A 14,884-nucleotide genomic window follows, 5' to 3' on the forward strand; every position below is an offset into this window, starting at 1 on the left:
ATCGGAAAATTTTGACCCAAGAATACGGACTGCTGCAACAACTTCTTGCAAGAAAGCACTTAACCCACTCCGACCTGCAGACATGGATGACACAACATAATCAGGCAGTGATACTGACAATCGCACTTGTATAACAGTTCGCAGAAAATCATTATCGACGCAAGAAAAAGAATCTAGTGACTATCTGTCTAAGAAATAAATTTGACAACCCTAGCCCACCGTTCCGCACCTTGTGGAACAGATTGCATCGGCTGGTACGTTCTCATGTTGACGACCAAATAAACGTTAGAAACACTCTGTGCAACCTTTGCACTGAAGTCCTTGGCAAAGTTAATTAACGCTTGCAGAACATAAAAGATCCTCGCTATTAAAAACATGTTGCACACCTTAGCCCTTGCAAACATGGAAAAGTTGTGACCGCCCCAGTTGCTTGTCTGAGCTTTGACTCGTTCGGTTTCATGGGCCAAATATTCTTTGCTTTCTCTGTAGTTGGTTAGCGGCACGCCGAGGTACTTTCCTGGCGTGTCTACCCACTTCATTCGACAGAATACTTCTGGCGTGGCCTGCCACTTTCCATGCCAAAAACCAAAACATTTCTGCCAGCTTATCGCACAGCCACTTGCATCACAAAAATTTACGGCTTCTCTCACCACTTCTTGCACGCTTTCCTGGTCTCTGCAGAACACTGCTATGTCATCTGCGTATGCCAATACCTTCACTTCATTGTGACAAAAGGCGTAACCTCGAATGTTTTGCGTAGTTAACAGCTTTAAACAAAACGGCTCCAGGTAAAGTGTAAAAAGCAGTGGAGAAAGAGGGAAACCTTGCCTCACTGACGACAAGACAGGAATACTATTACTCTGGCGGTTATTAATTATGAACCTTGATGTACAGCCATCATAAACCATTTTCACGCCATCAGTGATGATACATCCTACATTCACATGCTCCAAAAGCACGAACAAAATTTCATGTACCACTTTATCAAACGCCTTATGCAGGTCCAGTTGCATCATGGCGACACGACCCTCCGTTGCATCACAGCATTCAAGGACACTCCTAGCTACGTGTATGTTAGTAAAAATGGATCCGTCTTTTATGCCACAAGTCTGGTGTGGGCCAACAAGGGTTTTAATTACTGTTTGGAGTCGTCCGGCTAGCACTTTCATAAAAATTTTGTAGTCTACGTCAGTTAAGCTTATTGGGCGGTAACACTCAACTGACTGCAACCTACGCGGGTCGTCCGATTTTGGGATCAACACCACGTGGGAAGTTCGAAAAGACGGCGGAGTTAACTTTCTTTCGTAACATTCGCTTATTACGCGCTGCAATGCTATTGCCATTTCTGTTTTCAAAGCCTTGTAAAGTGCGGCACCGAGGCCGTCCGGCCCAGGCGACTTTTTTAAGCTCGGCTGCTGGATTGCAGCTTCGATTTCTGCTGCAGTTATAGGCTCCTCAAGTACCTTCGCCAGGTCATCCTCGACTCTTGGCATTAGCGACAGGAATGCAGTTTTATAGTGTTCAACATCGGGCGTTTTAAGGCTGGACAAGTTTTGGTAATATTCCAAAAACGCCCTTTCAATCAGCTCAGATTCGGAAGTTACGTCATTGCGATAACAAATTTCCTTTCTCTCTTTCGAAACTGCATACTGTTTTCCGTCGCTGAGCGCCCTTTTTGTGGGCGTCTCCCCAAGCCAAAATCTTTCGCTGCGCACCCTTATCACAGCACCTCGATATTTCGTTTCGTCTATTAGTTCAAGTTTAGTTTTGGTCTCTGTTATTTCTTGTCTGTACAACCCCGGCTTGACGCCTTCCATGCTGGGCATGAAATCAAGCTCGGTACGAAGTTCCTTTTCTTGCTGTTTTTCCGTACGCTTTAAAACACATGCTCTTTCTATAGCGGCCACTTTCACGTCGCATTTAAATTGTTCCCATGTTTGTATAAAGTCTGACTCTTTTTCTAAAAAAGCTTTTGACTGAGTCTTTTAGTTTCTTGCTAAACTCCTCATCCTGCAACAATGTGTCATTAAATTTCCATAATTCCCAACTAAACTTGACAGTCCTTTTCCTCTCCCCAAGTGTGACCACGACTAAAGAATGATCACTGAAGCTGACGTGCACAGTCTGGTACTGGGAACACAAGGGCACAACCTCAGAAGAAACAAATTCTGTCCAGCCTTGCGTGACTAACGCCTTGGAAATGCGTGTACTGTGCTTGTTCTGAACCTTGCATTACAATGCCAATGTCTTCCAATTCTGCTTCATTAATCATCTCAGACAGCAGCTCGGCACTCGTGGCCTGCAGGGTTTTGTTGCTTGTTCTATCTTCAGGTCTACACACGCAGTTAAAATCTCCAAGCAATAGTACACGCTATTCTGTCAGCAGGAAAGGTTGAACACGGCGAAAAAAGGCATCACGTTCGGGAATTCTATTAGGTGCATATACACACACAGCTCTCCACTCTACACCAGAAAAAATAAAAATCGCATGCTACAATCCGGCCACTTTTACAGGAAAATACAGTTTCCACGGTGACTTTGCAGTTTCGAGTTAAAACCAGACACCCTCCCGACTTTCCCGTTGCATGGCACACGCAAACACTGAACTGTGCACGGTAAATTTCAGCCATCGCATCTGTCAACTCTTCGCTTTCAATTTTTGTCTCTTGAACAGCCAACAGATCGATTTCGTTTTCGCACAAGAGACGCTTAAGCTGATTTTGCCTCCTTCGCGCTGAAAGACCTCTCACGTTCAGTGTAGCAATACGCAAGCAAGATGTTAGTTGAGACGCCATCTAAATGGTTGGGATTCGCCGCTCTCGAAGTGACATCGGTTTGCAGCTCACCTCATCAAAAATCCTTCCAGTTTGCAAAGCACGGCGGTGTCAGCACTGAACCCGATCGAAGACCGGGTTACCAACACGAAGACCCTGCAAGGCACCTCCGCTAAGGCGGAGGGACAGCCGGCGAAGTCCTACGATCAGGAGGGACGTTCGGCTTGGGCTTGTAGGCCGCACGTCGAACAGGAGGCGCTTTGGGAAGAGGTTCGTCATGGTCCGTCCCGTCGTAGCTCGTCGCCTTGTCATCAGCTTCGTCGTGCGTCCTCTTCGCTGGCAAAGTTGACGCCGCGGGCATCTCTGTGTCAATGTCCTTCCCGTCGGTCGGTTCCAAAACCGTCTCAGGTGCACATACCGTAGCATCATCTGCTTTTCCCGCCTCCGCCTCAGTTCTGGTGTCAGGCACAGATGGTTCTGCTGAGTTGGCTGCCTCATGTTCGGTGGGAAGCGTTGCTTTTTCTGAGGCTATGCTTTTCGGTACTGCGTCTTCCCGACTCTCACGGGTCGCCTCTGCCGCGTTGACTTCGTCCATAATATGCTCCTCAGTACCATCCCTACGACCAGGACCAGTTACGGTAGCATATGTTCGCACGCACTGGGCGTCGTCGTGGCCGAAGCGACGACAGAGCCCGCAACGTGGCACACGGCACTCCCGACGTATGTGTCCGGTGCCGCGGCACCGGAGGCAGAGCGGAGCTCTGCCAGGAACGTGGACGAGTGCGACGTCCTCTCCAACACGCAGCTGGTGCGGTAAGTCCTCGATGGTAACGCCCACCTTCAGCTTCAGTGTCACTGAGCGCGTAGTAGACGCCTTGTCGCCACAGCCTTTGACTCTCCACTTGTCACGAGTTATGTCGGTCACTTTTCCAAAAGCCGCCAGAGCTGCCTTCACGTCGTCATCTTTCACGCCGTGTAGCAGCCAGAACAGCTTCAGCCTGACGCCCTGGTTGCATGGGTCAATGACCACACAGCGGTGGTCCTTGACGTTGAACGCCTCCGCCTGTAGCATTTTGTTTTTTCCTTCTTCATTGCAGAATGTCACGGCCCACACATGATTCATCTGATATGCGCCGAGGGCAACCACTTCCGGCAGCAATGACAGACGCTCAAGAGCGTCACGAAAGTTTTCAACACGGTACGGCCTGGCTTGGACGTCGCCATGCAAAAAAACAGTATGCAAAACGCTCGAACCTGTTGGCAAATGCGGAAAATCAGCTGGTAGTCCTCGTTCGGTTTGATCGTACTCCTGATACCGCGGCCTGGCTGGGCCGCTGAATCCGCTCCTTGGGAGCCCATGATACACACGTCCGTCACGCTCGGTGGCCGGAAGTAGAATCCATACTAACGAGGAGACACAAGCGCAGGCGCACCGTCGCTTAGTTAAAGACACAGAAGGCGAAAGCGAGTAAAAAAGAAGACTAAGCTCCCCGTCGGGGAATCGAACCCCTGTCTCCCGCGTGACAGGTGGGGATACTGGCCACTATACTAACGAGGATTTTTTTTTCTTTATTGCCTGTTCTGCGGCCAGCAACAATACATACACAAATGGAACAAGTTAAAAGGCGCTTGCCGTTCTTTGGCATGCGCCGGTGTTTAAAAGCGCTTCAAATTGACAAGAGCGTCGAACAGCGGCAGCCAGTCTGGCTGGTCACTGCTTGCTTTACACACTTCACGTATGAAAAACACTTTCAATAAAGTACTCTCTGGCGGGTCTTGGGTTCAGATCGGCATGACGCACAGCCATCCTAGTGCGCCATATGCTATGGAGGCACATGATCATAATCATGTCATAGGGCAACCCTCCTTCATTAGCGGTAGGGAGAAAGCGGATGCCGTACGGCGTGACTGGCAAGTCCTTTTTTATGGTGCGTTGCAGAATGTCCCATAGAAAAACCGCGTCCAAACACTCAAGAAAAATGTGGTCGATGGTCTCCGGTCTTCTAAAGTGCAAACAGTTTACAGTCCACGGGACGAAGATGTCTTTTTGCTCGAGCCACGGCTTGACCGGGAGCGTCGCAGTGTGTACTTGAAAAAAGAAGCTTTTTACAGATGGCCTAACCGGCATCCGCTTTACCCTCTTCAAAACATCTTTACCCCCTCCATGTGGATATACTGAACGATACAATGGTACTGGCATACACACATCAACCATATCTCTGTGCAGTTTCTTCCGGGTGACGTTGCTCAGGTACTCTACTGAAAAACGTGCCTGAAGAAAGCGGAAAGACAAAACAGCCTCCCGTAAAAATCCGCGCACACTTGGCCCGTTGGCCAGAGTAGATGACACAACAAAAACCGGCAAATGATCACGCAGTCTCGTTTGAATGACTGTCCGCAGAAATCCATCGCTTTGGTCTCGCACAAACAGAAACCTAGAAACCACTTGCTTCAAAAACAGGTGGGCTAAACCCAGCCCTCCACTCTTCACTGCGCGAAACAGATTGGTGCGACTCGTGCGCTCCCATGTTGAACGCCATATGTACACAGCAAGCACTCTGTGCAGTTTTTGTATGCTCGCTCTTGACGCACACATGACCTGCAGAACATACCAAATCTTTGCTGCAAGAAACAGACTGCACACGGTTGACCTCGCAAATATAGAGAGGTCACGCCCTCCGAATTTTGCTGTTTTTTTCTTAATGCGTTCCGCTTCGTGCTTCCAGTATTCCTCGATGTCTTTATAGTGCTGCATAGGCACTCCGAGATACTTTGCTGGTGAGTGCGACCATTGCATATTTTCAAACACAGCCGGCGTGACGCCCCATTCACCGTGCCAAATACCAACTGATTTGCTCCAGTTGACACTGCTTCTCGTCATCCTGCAGAACTTGGTTGTCATTCTTACTGCGTTGATGACACTGGGTTTGTCGGCGCAGAAGACCAAAATGTCGTCCGCGTATGACAAAAGCTTAACTTCGCTTGAACAAAACCTATAACCGGTAACATCTTTGTTCATTATAATACTTAAACAAAAGGGCTCAAGAAACATTGAAAATAATAGAGGTGACAAGGGACACCCTTGCCTAACAGACGATTTCACTTGGATTGGAGTGGTTAATGTCTTATTTATTATAATTGTGGTAAAATTATTTGCGTAACATAGCTCTATCTCCTCAAGAAGTATCTTGCCGACGTTCACGTGTTTCAAGACACTGAAAAGGACTTTGTGGGCGCCTTTATCGAAAGCTTTCTCTAAATCCAACTGAACCATTGCTACCTTCCCGAAATGCGCATCACAGCACTCTAGAACAGTTCTGGTCACGTGTATATTTGTTTGGATAGAACGTCCTTTAAAGCCGCATGTTTGGTGTGGTCCCACTAGCTGTTGTATTACCCGTTGAAGTCTTTTACCTAATACTTTCGCGAAAATCTTATAATCTGTATTGGCCAGCGTTATCGGTCGGTACGCGCGCACAGACAACAGCGCAGTAGGGTCATCAGATTTGGGAATCAGTACCACGTGGCTATGTCTAAAAGACGGAGGCAATTCTTTTCTGTTGTATGCTTCTTCTATCACACAGTGTTGCAACCTGCAGTGTTGCAACCATTGCAACCTTCTCTTTGAAAGCTTTATAGAATTCCGAACCGAACCCGTCCGGCCCTGGTGCTTTTCCGGTGCTTAATTCATCAATAACACTTTCTATTTCTGTAATGGTAATTGGTGCCTCTAAGCTTTCTTTCACTTCTCCTAGCTTTGGCATGAGCTTTAAGAATTCTGTTTCAAATCCTTCTACGAGTTCTGGTTCCCTGCCAATCAGTTCACAGTAATAATCTACGAAAGCGCACTTTATCGATTCACTGTCTCGCACAACTGTGTCTCTGAACGTTATCGCTCTTATTTCGTTGCGTGCAGCGTAGCTCCTTTCGTCTGACATGGACCGTCGAGCCGGGGCTTCCCCCATGTACAATCTTTCAGAACGCGCACGTATTACCGCTCCTCGGTATCTGTCTACGTCGATTATCTCAAGTTCGCTCTTCACTTTTTTATTTCTTTAACAAACCGACCCGGCGACGAAGCTTCTTCGCTCAAATAGCAGTCCAACTTTTTTTTCATATCATTTTCTTTTTTACTCTTATTCTTGCGCAGTACGCTGGCTCTTTCAATGGCAGTTATTTTCGCTTCTTGTTTGAATAGTTACCACGCCTCAGTGTAGCTTTGCGTCCTGCATGCAAGCACGTCGTTCATTTTTTCTTGCATTTTCTGTACAAAATAATCATCATCAAGAATGTGTACATTGAACTTCCACAGATCCCAGTTGAATTTCGGTGGCTTTCTCGGACCCAACGTCACAGTGACCAGACTGTGATCACTAAAAGAAACGTTTTTGACATCATAATTGGTACACACAGGCACCAGTGTTGCGGAAACAAATTCGGTCTAATCTGGCAAGGCTGCCTCGTTGCTGATGGGTAAAGTACTGTAACGTAGGATTCGACATAAAGTAACCAACATCTCCCATTGCTCGGTCCTCTACACACTCGCTCAGAAACACTGAACTCGCATCTCGAACGGGTGCCTGTCTCGCTCGATCTTCTGAACTGCACACACAGTTAAAATCTCCCAACATGACAATGATCCTTTCATCACTGTTTAGGTGCCGATCAACACTTTCAAAAAACATTTTCCATTCACTTCACTATTTGGAGCATATAAACATATAACTCGGAACTTATTGGCATGCAGCATAAAGTCACACACAATGAGGCGGCCACTGTCACAAGCATAAACACTTTCTATAATCGCTTCAATGGAATTTTTAACAAATAACGCACACCCACCCGCTGTGCCAATAGCGTGAGAAATGCACACATAATATCTCGCTCTGAAAGGTTCCACCATGCGGTTCGTTGCCTCTTCGCTTTCAACTTTCGTCTCTTGAACAGCAATTATGTCTAAGTCGCACTCCATAAAAAGTCGGCTAAGTTGGTACTGTTTCGTACGATTAGACAAGCCGCGCACGTTGAGCGTGCCGACGTGTAAACTTGTTTCTAGGTTGACTGCCATCTTTCCTTAAAAAAGCATTCGAACCACACAGTATCCCCTTCACTATCGGCACTATTCGCATTTCCAACAACTTGCACAGTCGCTTGCGCCCTTCGGCTCATTGAAGCGGCGCTAATTAAGTCGCCGCAAGAAAGCGTCCCTACACTAGCCATTGTCGCTCGCCGGCAGGCCCGACACACTCACTTGGCCGCGGGTCACGTCGGCAGCAGCGCCGACGGCATCCGCTCGGGCCGAGGCTGGGGCGGAATTTTGGGTGCCGGTTTCAGTGTTGATCTTCGGGTGGGCGTCGTTTTCACAGGCGGCTCCCCGCCGACTTCTTTGCTGGTGTCGTGCGCCTCGTTGCCGCTGTCGTCGTGAAGTAGCTTCGCTGCCGTGGCACCGACGCTCGACATCACAACGTCTTCAGTCCCCTGTTGCGTGACGGTTGCAGTAGGCAAGGCGCTAGTCACCCTCTCGGGGCAGTCGTTGGTGGACGTTGAAGCGCTCCCCGGCTTAGCCTCCTTTGCTGGTGCACTCTGTGCCTCTTCTCTCGCGAGAGGAAGCGGTCCAGTGGAGTCTTGAGCAGGCGGTACAGTCGGGCCACCAGCCGCCTCTTCTGCGTACGGCCTAGTCCATGAGATGCTCAGCTTGGACTTCGTTGCTTGCGCCCAGTCCTGTTACGTTGGCGTACGTTCGAGTACACTTGCTCTCATCATGGCCGTAGCGCTTGCACAATGTGCAGCGCCGCACTCGGCACTCTCGTCTGATGTGGCCTCGACTGTTACACCTTAGGCATAACGGCGGCCTACCAGGTACAACTAGTAGGGCATTGCTTCCAGCAATACGTACTTGATGAGGCAAGTCCTCGACAGTCAGTCCGGGCTTCAGTTTAAGGCCGACCGTGCGGGTAGAAGAACCCTTGTCAGCAATGCCCTGAACGCGCCAGCACTCCCGAGACAGGTCGGTTACTTTCCCGTATGGGGCCAGCGCATCACGAATATCTTCGTCCGGGGCGTTATGCAGCACCCAATGCAGTTTCAGCCGCACATCCTGGTTGGCCGGGTCAATGACAAGGCATCGTTTTTCCTTCACTTTCACTTCGCCAGCTTCCAGAATTTTCTTCGTCGCTTCTGGGCTACTGAAGGTGACCGCCCACACGTGGTTCATCTGAAACGCCCCCAGAGCTAGCACTTCTGGGAGCATTTCGAGAAGAACCAACGTGTCGCGAAAGTCTTCAACACGAAAAGGCCTGGCTTTCAAATCACCGTGAAAGAAAGACGGTATTCAAAACGGACGCACCTGTTGGCAATTGCGGCAGTACAACTTGATAATCCTGGGAATCTTGGGCAAAAAACCTGTTTCCGCGGCCCTGCTGGGCCGCTGACACCGCTCCAACGGAGCTCATGATAGCACGTCCGTCACGCTCGGTGGCCGGAAATGGAATCCATACTAAAGAGGAGACAGAAACACAGGCGCACCTTCGCTCAGTTAAAGACACAGAAGGCGAAAGGGAGTTAAAAAGGAGAGTAAGCTCCCCGTCGGGGAATCGAACCCTGGTCTCCCGCGTGACAGGCGGGGATACTGGCCACTATACTAACGAGGAGACAGAAACACAGGCGCACCATCGCTTAGTTAGACACAGAAGGCCAAAGGTAGTAAAAAAGAAGAGTAAGCTCCCCGTCGGGGAATCGAACCCTGGTCTCCCGCGTGACAGGCGGGGATACTGGCCACTATACTAACGAGGAGACAGAAACACAGGCGCACCGTCGCTTAGTTAAAGACACAGAAGGCCAAAGGTAGTAAAAAAGAAGAGTAAGCTCCCCGTCGGGGAATCGAACCCCGGTCTCCCGCGTGACAGGCGGGGATACTGGCCACTATACTTTTTTTTTTCTTTATTGCCTTCAAGAAAACAACACAAAAACTACATACACCAAACTGAAAACCAGCAACCTGCCAGATCTTCCTGGCAGGCCTTGTCAAGTTTAAAATTCTCTCAACAGAGCCAAATTTTCCATCCTGGGTAGCCAATCGGGTACACATGCTTGTAGTTTCATTACGTCCAAAAATCTACGTACATTTTCCCGAAAATACATGCGGGCTGGTCTCGCGTCAGAATCGCAGTAATACCCCGCCATTCTGGAGCGCCATATACTATGGAGGCCCCAGAGCATTACCTGATCAAACGGAAACCCGTCCAGGTTTTCAATTGCCAAATATCTGATACCGTAGGGATGAAGCGGCAGCTCTTTTTTAATTGTTCGTTGCAAAACGTCCCCAAAAAACAGCCCCTCCCAACAGTGAAGAAACACATGGTCTATTGTTTCGGGACACTTGCAGATTAGGCAATGCGAACCCCACGGTAGGAATAAACCCCTTCCCTCTGAAAACCTTTTAACTGATAGTGTTTCCGTATGTAACTTGAAGAAACAAGTTTTAGTTCCTGGCTGTACTTGCGTTCTTTTTACTCTTTTCAGAACATCCCCTCCGTGGCCTCCATCGTACAAAGCTCTGTACATGGCACTGGAAAAGCAACATCACACAGATCTGCGTATAGCTTTCTCCGCTTCACGTCACTTAAATATTCTCTCGAAAAACGCACAACCAGAAATTTAACGCTATCAGCAAATTCTCTGAAGTAACCTAAAGTTCTTCCGGAAAAATAATTTGTTCCCACAACAAAATCAGGCAAAACACGGGTCAACCTTAGTTGACACATGGTTCTCAAAAAAGTGTCACGCACATCTCGGAAAAAGAAAAACCTGTTTACAAGCTGGCGCAGAAACAGATGTCCTAGCCCAAGGCCACCATCTTTCACACGTCTAAACAAATTCGTCCGTCGCACCGTTCCCAGGTCGATGACCAAACAAAAACAGCTAAAATGCGATGTATCTTCTGTACATTTGCCCGAGAATAGTGCAACACTTGCATGACGTACCACAGTTTGCTTAAAAAGAACAAATTACACACCGTCGCTCTCGCACAGATTGACAAATGTGTCCCCTTCTATCTGTCTGATTTTTCCCGTAGTTCGTTCGCTTTTTCTTTCCAATATGCATCACTGTCCCGGTAGCAATTTAGTGGCACTCCTAGGTATTTTGGGGGGATAGTTACCCAAGTCACATTTGCGAAAAGATCTGGGGTTGATGGCCAACCCCCATGCCAAAGTCGCTGGCACTTTGCCCAGTTCACTTTACTTCTGGTTGCCTTCCTGAAACTGTCAACAGACACAACAGCCTCGCGTATGCTATGCTGATTCACAGCAAACACCGCTAGTTCATCCGCGTACGCAGGCAACTTGACTTCAGCTGCCTGCAACCTAAAACCTTGAACAGCCTCGTTCTTAATAATGTTCAAACATAGTGTCTCTATGCAAATGGCAAACAAAAGGGGACTGAGGGGGCAGCCCTGGTGTACCGAACGTTGCATCCGAATGGGGGCCCCCAGACTCTTGTTTATAATTAATCTCGTAGTGCAGCCGCGGTACGCCATGGCCACGCCCTCTCGAATTACGGAACCTACATTCGCGTGACCCAGAATACTGAGCAAAATTTCGTAGGCGACACAGTCAAATGCTTTTTCGAGGTCTAGTTGGAGGATGGCCACACATTCATTAGTCAGTTCACAACACTCCACAACCGATCTTGCCGTGTGTATGCTAGTCATAATTGATCTCCCCTTTATCCCGCACGTTTCATGAGGGCCGACAATATCCTGAATTACTTTTGGTTTTTTGGTTTTATTGGGGTTTAACGTCCCAAAGCGACTAAGGCTATGAGAGACGCCGTAGTGGAGGGCTCCTGAAATTTCGACCACCTGGGGTTCTTTAACGTGCACGGACATCGCACAGTACACGGGCCTCTAGAATTTCGCCTCCATTGAAATTCTAGCCGCCGCGGCCGGGATGGAACCCGCGTCTTTCGGGTCAGCAGCCGAGCACCATAACCGCTGAGCCACCGCGGCGGCATACCTGAATTACTGACTGCAGCCTCCTTGCTAGCACTTTCATTAATATTTTATATTCGAAATTAGTCAAGGAAATTGGCCTGTAAGATGTGACCTGCTGGAGCGCTTCCTCGTTATTTGTCTTGGGAATTAGAATAGTGTGAGATAACCCGTATGACAGCGGCAATCTGTTTATTTCGTAGGCTTCTTGGAACAACGCAGTCAATATTGGCGCTAATTCGTTCTGAAACCCCTTATAGAAGGCTGCACTTAAGCCGTCTGGCACAGGCGACTTTCCCATATTTAAACTGTCGATTGCTTTTTCGACCTCGAGTTCTGTGATTGGCATCTCTAATCTTTTCTTCGTATCCTCGTCTAGTCGTGGCATAGCCATAAGAAACATTTCTTTTAACGCGTTTATGTCGACCTCCTGTTTGTTAAAAAGCTGCTGATAATATTGGAAGAAGCCTTGTCTGATATGTTCGTCATCTGACGATAGCATGCCGCCCCATGCAATCTTATCAATATGATTTTTCTCTGCATGAGCCTTTTCCAATGCCAGTGTTCTTTTCGAGGGCGTCTCGCCCATGTTCCAGCTTTCCGCCCTTGCCCTCACTAACGCTCCTTGGTATCTGTCTTCTTCCATCAACGCAAGCTGTTCTTTTATTTTCCTAATATCTTCTATCCATTTGCCGGGTGCCTTACATTCTTGCTCATGTAGTTTTTCCAGCAAAGCCTTTAGCTGGGTTTCTTTAATTTTCTCCTGATACCGCAGACAACTGGACCTATCAATGGCCTTTATTTTAATCTGTTCTTTGCACATCTCCCATTGCTTCCAGATACCGTACAATGTGCCCGGCCTCACTTTAATGAGTTCATTCAGTACAACCCGTCTAAAGGCTTCATCACTGAGCAATTTGTTTTTAAATTTCCATAACTCCCAGCTAAATGCATTCCTTCGTTTTCTGGTGCCGAATACGCATTTCACTAAGCAGTGATCCGTGAATGTCATGGGCACAACTTGGTATTTATTACATACGGGAATCAAATCCAGCGACATGTAAATTCTGTCAAGGCGCTCGTGGCTCGAACCTTGGAAGTGCGTGTACTGTACGGCACGCGCTCCCCCCAGGTACTCAGCCACATCTTCCATATTCCACTCGCTTGTTAACTGGCACAACACATCAGTACTCTTGTCTCTGAAGCCGCGTGTGCTGGTTTTGTCCCGAGCATTCAGTACACATTTGAAATCGCCCAGCATTAGAACCTGCCTTTCCGTACTTAACTGCTGCATAACATTCTCGAAAAACACTGCTCTTTCCTCAACAATGTTAGGGGCATACACACAAATAATGCGCCACTCAGCATTGGAATATGCAAAATCGGCTATAACACACCGTCCTGACAGACATGAGTAGTGAGCCTGTATAATCAGTCCGGGCAGCTTTTTGACAAACAATACACACCCAGCCGATGTCCCTACCGCGTGGCTCACAATGGCGTAAAATCTAGCCGTGAAACGTTGCACCATGCTCCCGGTCTCTTCCTCCCCATCAACCTTTGTTTCTTGTACGGCAAGCACGTCGATATCATGGTCACTTAGCAGGCGGTGTACTTGGCTCTGCTTCTTTTTGGCCGCCAATCCCCTGACATTTAACGTGGCTACACTCAAAGGGGTTTCAGGCGCCATTTTCATAAAGGGTGAAAAGACCGAGAGCATGGTGCTTACCTTCCTCGTCTAGCGCGCGGCTAGACGCCGTCGTTGGAACCGCCTCCGTCTGGTGCGAGCGGCTGAACTGGCAGCGGGGGCGCTTTGTCCGCTGCACGCCTCTCCGAAGAAAGGTTTGGCCGCGGACGCAGTGTGGAACGCCGGGGTTGGACTGTTTTCGCTGGCGGCTCGTCGACACCGGGGACTGTTGCCTTGCCACCTTCGAGATCGGTCTGTGTGTGGGGTCGCTTGGTTGGGGCTGTGACGCTTGGCGAACGAGTACCGCTGGTGTCCGGGTGCTCCTCACCGTTATCCTGCTCCATGTCGTCTGCCGGCTGAGGTGTCGTCTCTTCGTCTGACCTAGGGAGGTCAGGTGTAGCGTCACTCCTCCCCGCATCGCTGGCAGCATTGGTGTCTCGAGCGGAGTCTCCCGGCGAGTCTGTCTCCCGTGCCTGCGTACGCTCTTCTCCGGTTCCCTTTGCCGCCTCCTCTGCCTCGGCTACGTCGATAGTGAGCTCCGCCGACCGCTCCCTCGTTCCAGGTCCCGCGGCCGAAGCGTACGTGAGCACAAAGTTAGCTTCCTCATGTCCGTAGCGCCTGTATTTTGAACATCGGGGCACCTTACATTCGCGGCGGACGTGTCCCGTGCCTCGACAGCGTAAGCACTGCATCGCCCGCCCAGGCACAACGAAAAGGGCTAATTCCCCGGCGACTGGCAGCTGGTGCGGTAAGTCATCTACCTTGATGCCCGGCTTCAATTTCAGGAGCACCGTCCTCGTGGTGGACCCCTTCTCCTTGACGCCTTGAACTCGCCACCTCTCCCGGGTCACTTCGGTCACGTTCCCAAAAGTCGCAAAGGCCGTCCGGATGCCATCATCTGCCACGCCGTGCAACATCCAGTGGAGTCGCAGCTTCACTTGTTGGTCTCCGGGATCGATGATGAGGCAGCGGCGACCTTTAACTTCCAGTTCCTTGAACGCCGCCAGCTTCTTTGTTGCTTCTGTGCTGGTTAAGGTGACAGCCCACACATGGTTGATCTGATACGCCCCCAACGCCAAAACGTCGGGGAGCGCACCAACGTTGGCAAGGGCGTCGCGGAAATCCTCGACCCTGTGTGGCCTAACCCGCACATCGCCGTGCAAAAAAAACGTGTTAAAAACAACGCGTCCGGTGGGCAAAGTTGGCAGAATAATCTGATAGTCGCTACATTCGTTGTCCTCGAGCCTGTTTCCGCGGCTGGAAAGGGCCGCTATCGCCGCTCCGCTGGAGCTCATGATCCTGCGTCCGTCACGCTCGGTGGCCGGAAGTAGAATGACTGGCCACTATACTAACGAGGAGACAGAAACACAGGCGCACCGTCGCTTAGTTAAAGACACAGAAGGCCAAAGGTAGTAAAAAAGAAGAGTAAGCTCC

This window comes from Amblyomma mixtum, chromosome 7 (assembly GCF_055824585.1).
Source record: "Amblyomma mixtum isolate Tamu chromosome 7, ASM5582458v1, whole genome shotgun sequence".
Lineage (NCBI taxonomy): Eukaryota > Metazoa > Arthropoda > Arachnida > Ixodida > Ixodidae > Amblyomma > Amblyomma mixtum.